Genomic DNA, 7,316 nt, shown 5'->3' with positions numbered 1-7,316 from the left:
TAGGTCTGTATCATTGCACTGATACGGATTGATCAAGTATCGGGATTGGCCGATACAGCCTAGGTGAGACGAATATCTCAAACCATGCAATTAATGGAAGTGCATGCTTCAAACTTTTAGAACTGGAAGTGTCTTAAATTAAAAAGTCAATCCAAACTGAACCCTAATTCTGAAAATGTCTCTAAACAAAACAGGGCAAAAAGACTGAATAGCTGAAGTTTTAGAGAATGAAATTTGACATGTAGGCTATTATAATGGATCAATGACTTTTTGTCTAATAATTGAAATGGTCAGATTCACATCAAAAAGTACATCCTCAACGTAGGAGATTTCCGCCATCGTAGGGTTTTAGAAGAGTCATCAACGTTGTATCAAAATAAAAGAAGAGTCATCAATTTTGCCCTAATTCATAATGAAACAACCTTATCGTTGCCTAAGGTCTGCCCTCCGTAGTGGATCTTGTCATTCCAATTATTGGACAAAAAATTACTGATCCTTTAGAATAGCTATATGTCAAATTTTATGATCTGAAAATAGTATGGCACAATGTAAGTTTAGCCATGTGTTGGACTCCCCTTTGAACGTCAGTTGCATTAAGGGGAAAACCATATACAAATAGACAATAATGCCTCCCATTGTTCAATATGCCTATGAACGTCATTTGAATTGGTCATTTGAACTCATCTATCTCCCTTGATTATGAGTGAAGAAAAACTTGATTCATCTTTTAATTCTATTCAAAATATGATTTTCCTCAATGAATTTCAAAGGCTTTGAACTTTTACCTTTTTATAATAGGATTAAATTGGTCAATAGAAAAATAGTAACTAATGATTAAAGGAGAAGATAGTTTCGACCTCGTCAATAAAGAGTGAGAATGTGATGATGACGTAAAAATTCAAATCACAAGATCACTTCAATTGTTGGTAGGAAAGCTAAAATTCCACCTAATATTAATATCATGTTCTTATTCAAGATAGATATTATTAAGTTATCAGGAAAAAAAAAAAAAAGGTTATGAGTGAGAGACGAGTGAAGAAGAAAGATGATTGATGCTAAAGACCCAACCACCAACCTTATCTTCTTCTTTGATCATTAAATTAGCAGTTGGGTGTAAAATATGAATGACTTGACTCACATGATTGATGTTAATAGTTAAAGCACCTAGACCCACAGCTTTGGGATATCTGTGGATGGGGTGGGTCTCTATAAATATATGCTCCACTTCTTCCATCCTTTAAGAGAGAGAGAGAAGAAGAAGAAGATAGAGACAGAGAGAGAAGCTTAAAGAAGCTTAAAGGTATGGTGATGTTCTAGCTGCGACCTTCCCAAACTGAAGCAACTTTACTGTAGCCATGGTTTTGGCTTTTTATCCTTATTGATATCAGTCGTGATCGATATTGATAAGGGTTTCAAAATAAGACGGTTATGAGTAATTGAGATGGTTCGTTATCGGTTCAGTTTAATAATGAGAAGATTTCAAAACTAGGAACTGGTCCTGTTTAATAATGGGATGGTCCACTGGTTCCAACTAAGGAATGGTTCTTAAGCACTCAAAAGTCTCAAATAGTCAAATTAGCACAAAAATATTTTAAATATGTAGTCCTAAGCATAAAATAAATAAGTATATACATACTCAATCAAACCCAAAATTTACAATATAAGTCTACATAAATTATAACTATTAAGTAGTTACTAATCCTAAATAAGTAATTTAGACAAATTAAATGGGTTTTAGTGGTTCTAGTTCTAACCATTTCTCTATGGGCTTTCGGTTCTAGACTTGTTTGGTAACCTATCCCATCTCATTTTATGATTGATCTAAAAAGCCTTTCCCCAAACCATCTTATTTAGTAAGGAACGAATGAAGAATCCACATCCTCTACGGTGAGCAATGAGGTGTAATAAGTATCGAACGACTGAAAACATCTGGGCATGTGCCCCAAGGGGCTTCCTGGCCATTCTATGTTTATTGCACCGGCGCAACGGCTGTATATGATTTTCACATGTCAATTTTGGGTTTCAACGTGACAGTTCGGAGATGTTTTCCAATTCTAGACCCAAATTGACACCATTAGATATTAATATTTGATTGATACCAGAACAGAGGAAGGCAAAGTAGTCCAAAAAATCTCTAGTATCAATATTTTGAGAGAAATCGATAAGGAAAGGAAACGAAAGGAAAGACGGTGGTGCATGCATGCACGTTAATTACCTTTAAGGATAGAGAGACTATGACGAAGGCTGCACTCTTTTACAAAGAACATTATCCCTATAAGTTATTCAAATAAATCAATATGAATAACAACAACAAAAAACAGCAACAATCATAACCTTATCCCAACTGAATGGGATCGACTACATGGATCCAATATGGAAAATGGAGAGTAAAGAAGCATAAAGGATAGGTTAAAAAGAATAAACATGGGGATAATAGAAGAAGATACAGCAGCATAGAAAGACGCATCATGGAAACATCCCCTACAGTTAGCAATACGAGTCCTTGTCCTCCACGTAACTATATCCAAAGTCATACTAGGGTCGAGCCCTACGTTTTGCATATCTTTTCGGACTACTTTGTTAATAGTCATCTTCGGCCTGCTCCTACTTTTTCTAGCTCATTCCAAGTGAATCTGGTCACTCTTTCTTACTGGGGCCTCCATAGGCCTCCGTTAGACATGGACATACCACCTCAATCAACTCTCACAGAGTTTGTTTTGGATTGGTGCAACCTTATATCATTTCTAATAAGTTCATTTTTTACCCTATCTCTCCTGGTCTTGTCGCACAAGCCTCTCAACATTCTCATTTCCAAATCAATATGAATAAATAAAACAAAAAATCCTTCAAATTTATTTCCGCATCAAAACAAAGGAAAAGAATTGAAAAAGGCTTATACTTAGAGAACCCACGAGCATGGTTTTAAGCATAGATATCGTATAAGTCATATCAGTTGTATCATATTGGTATTGGTTGAGGCTGATCCGGGACCTTTGACCGATCTACATTGATTACCCATATCATTTTAAGGGAAAAAAAAATTGTACTTTAAAAAAAAAATTCAAAAGTAAAACCGACTGGTCAACCTCTCTCTCTCTCTCTCTCTCTCTCTCTCTCTCTCTCTCTCTGCTTATATAAATTCCCCATTGAACCAGAACCACCACGGAAGGAAGAAGAAGAAAGAAACTACGTAATTCTCTGTGCTCCACACGTGTCCCCCTCTTCCCCCACCACGGAAGGAAGAAGAAGCAAGAAACTACGTACTTCTCTATGCTCCGCACGTGTCCCCCTCTTCCCCCACCTCAGTCCACTTCCTCATCCAGGAGAGCGGCTTATCTTAACTACTACTCCCGACTTTTGGAATTCTCACTTCCACCACAGCATCTCTACTCTTCGCATCACATCTGTAAGGAACATGTCTTTATCATGTGCCCAAATGAGGACGTAAATGGATAGCTGAAATTCAAATTTGAATTTGCATCTATATTCGTTTAGGAATCTATATCTCATCAAAGGGCATTTGGATTCAAATCCAAATTATTTGAAAAATAATTATTTGATCTAATTAAAAAGATAAATTAAGACCAAATTATATTCATTAAGAGGAGGAATGTCAGAATTACACAAGAGTAAATAGATGGCCAAAAATCCAAATCCGATCCGTATTTGTATTGTTATAACAAACACCAACAAATACAAAATAAACAAATATAGATCTGCACAACACATAGAATTTAATAAGGTTCACACACCGATGTGGTGTGCTACATCCTCGGACAAAGAAGAAGATGTTTCACTATATAGAAGAGATTACACCCAAACAATGGTAAGAAAACTCACTTTGAAAATCTTACCTTGAAAAACCCCTAAAATTACAATTGCTTACTCAACAAGACGATAGTATATTATAAACTCCTCCAAGTCGTCTCATTCAGATCACCACCAAAATATGTCGAAATGGATCATTCTTCAAAACGGGTCAAGAATTCGAAACAAACTTCACATGTATTTGTTTAGCGTATCCATATTCAGATTCATTCCATATCTCACCCGGTTTACATCCCAAGGGACCCTAAGTAATGTCTTTTTTTTTTTTTTTTTTTTTTGGGGGGGGGGGTGTGTGGTGGTGTGGCAACCGCAATATACAAGTTTGCTTTGCTTTGGGTTCAGCCCATTTAACATTTCAAGCCCATTACTCTCAAAACATCTGACCCAAACACTTCTCCCCACTGCCTTCGAATTTTGAAAACGGATTTGATAAAATCACTTTCTGAATCGATCCCTAATTTTGAACATTTTGATTTTCCCATTCTAGGTTCTTGTCATCGGATCACAAGGTTTTTAGATTCTTAGGGACCGATTCTATGTTTATGAGATGGTTTATGGCCAATTCAAGTCGATTAATCCAATCTTAATTCGATCAAAATCAGTATTAACTGATTTGATCCCACCAATTCCAATTTTCATAACCTGCCTTCCCAAGGGGACAAAAAAGTAAGGGTATTAATCGGTTTGGTTTCAATATAAACGGCTCGATTTGATTCGATGCAAGAATTTTTTAGATAAAACCAAAATCAAACATTTAATAAATAGTTTCATATATTAAAACCGAAATTATTTATAACGGTTTCTTATGTTTTTTAATTTTTTCTCTAAACAACTTCTTTACCTTTAATTTTTTTTTAAATGGATGTAAATTATAACATTGAATTGAATTGTTTATTGTTATATATTTTTTTAATAGTTGTTTAATGTAACCTTTAATTTTTTTTTATTGAAATGTATGTAAACTTAACTTTGAAAGACTTAAACTTACCATGTATATGTTAATCGGTTTAATAGTTTATTTAAATGGTTTACAATGGTTTAAACTTTAAAACCAAAATCGAATCATCGTTTCAATCTTAAAACCAAAACTGGACCATTTAATAAACGTTTTCACGGCTTTAGTGTAAACAGTTCGATTCAATTTCAATAAGCAGTTTCAGTTTCAAATTCACATCCTCACAAAAAAGAGCGATTTTATACTTGTGTCTTTCATTCTCTTTGTACAAATAAATAAAAATGTTTTTCATTTTCATTTTTCTTCCACTTTTATTTTTATATATATTAACTATCTACATTCCAAGGGGAAAATGACTAATTGAGTGACATCGCACCAAGGTTTTAGTGCACGTCGCCACTGTTAGGACAACAATCTTGATACAGATCAACCATACAAGGATTTTGCATGTGAAGCATTTTTTCTTCCCTTGTTCCCATATAATATCAATTAGGCGTTGATGTTGCCATGACCGATATATCCCAATGCCTAAAATCATGCATTACAGTAGAGGTGAAACAAGGCCGAGTTAAGCTGGGTTTCTTAACCCTAGCCAACCCTAAGTTCTCAAAACTCAACCCAATACCAATTCAACCCAGGCCCAGCCACTCTGACCTAGGATCAGTTTTTTTTAATCTTAACCCACTCTTATATAGTAAAAAAGCTTAGCCCATACCTGTTCAAGCTCTGGACTGATTCTGGAGTCGGAGCCAAACTTACACCCATACACCGTAGCGTATTTATAAAACAGTTGACAAAGAGTCAAAAAAGCAACTTCAAAGTTCAAACCAGGCATAATTCTGGCTCTAATCAAGACGCCGATGATCCAAGCCTCTTGGATCTTGCAATTATACCATTAATGGGCTGGGTTCAGGTTGGAACGATCCTCGACAAGGGCCAGCCCACCATACGGCGAGGACAGTCCTGACGTGGAAATCCATGGCCCTAAATGTTTGATAATAGAGTTTGGTTTGAGGCTATTGATGGTCCGAATGTGGCCCAATTAATCCTAAGGCCTTTCTGGCTATCTTAGTCCACATGGACCACGTTTGTAGGAGCCGCGGCCTAGTAGCGGAAAAAAATCCTGGTAAAGCCCGGACCGTATAATACGTAATAGTAAAGGTTTAAAAAAAGGTGACGGTCCGATTGAGGTCAGCTCATGGGGCACAGAGGCCCAAGACACACCAGCTCGTTATCCTTCCACCGTCGAGTGCGGAAGGTTTTCGCTGCTCTGTGAACCCAGCCTGGCGCGGTGCCCTCCACTATAGGAACCAAGATGGTCAGGCCTTCGCCTGAACAACATGGTTCAACACTCCACTTGGAGCGGGCAAGCCGGATGGACGCATCAATAAACCCCACCCAACAGGAGCTGAGCCAACGTCCTATCACCTTAATGCCCTCGCTTGAGTTACAAGCTCCCGCTAGTGAGCTCGGCGTACGGACTTTCAAAACACCCAACATATCAAGAGCCAATATTTTGAAGGTTTTTTCGATGTGGGACTAAACACCAAATGGCCTTTTAATAGGGTTTTGGTATAGTACAACATACCAAAAGTAGATATCTAAACCATATCGTATCAAGAAATTTTTTGATACGGTACGATCTGATTTCAATTCAATGCTCTTTCAGAGAGATAATATTTTTTGTCTTTTATGTAGATATAGTCAATAGTTTGGTATGTCGATACGGCATTCAATAATTTGGTACCATACCAAATTGAGAAAAACCATTTTCTTACATAGAAACTGTACCAAATATCCTTCGATTCATTTCGATACGATAATTTGATACGACACCCTTAGCTAAGATGGACCATTTGGTACCCATATTTGGGTTCTAGATAATGGGTGAGCTTGTGGTGCAACGTTAAGTTACACAATTACAATATGTTTGTCATAGGTTCAAAACCTGGAAACAGCCTCCCTTGCAAAGCAAAGGGTGAGGCTGCGTACATTTACCCTTCTCAAACCCTACAGTAGCCACTAACATAGTCATTTAGGCCTTTCCACAAGCAATTTTTCTGCAACTAATTCCATGAAGAATATTTACTCTTCGGATTTCAGTAAGGTAGAATGATACAAGTGTCAAAGTGAAAAAATAACACTTAAAAGAGGATAACAAAAATTTGTCTAAGATGTATAACCAGGAACCTCAGCATTTTTGGGGGGGGGGGCGGGGATGTTTTCTGTGGAGGGAGTGTGGCCCCTGCGCCTAGATAAATGGGGGGAACAAAATGACTGATCCGGCCCCATAAAAAGGAAAATGACTCTTTTGTGGATACTTTCTCATACACTTCTGGGCCTTGTACACATGCAGGAACTACTCTCCTCCACAGGGAACACTTCCTCTAATTAGGGTGTGAAGCCTGAGTCAAACAAACATCAATAGGCTAGCAACATTCAAGTTTTGCATCAATTATTAGAAACTAGGTAGAATAGTGTTTGTACAGAAAAGTGTGTGACTAAATGCTTTCTAATCAAGTGTAAATTAAAA

Source organism: Macadamia integrifolia, unplaced genomic scaffold, assembly GCF_013358625.1.
Source record: "Macadamia integrifolia cultivar HAES 741 unplaced genomic scaffold, SCU_Mint_v3 scaffold_190A, whole genome shotgun sequence".
NCBI lineage: Eukaryota > Viridiplantae > Streptophyta > Magnoliopsida > Proteales > Proteaceae > Macadamia > Macadamia integrifolia.
This window is presented reverse-complemented; position numbering follows the sequence as displayed.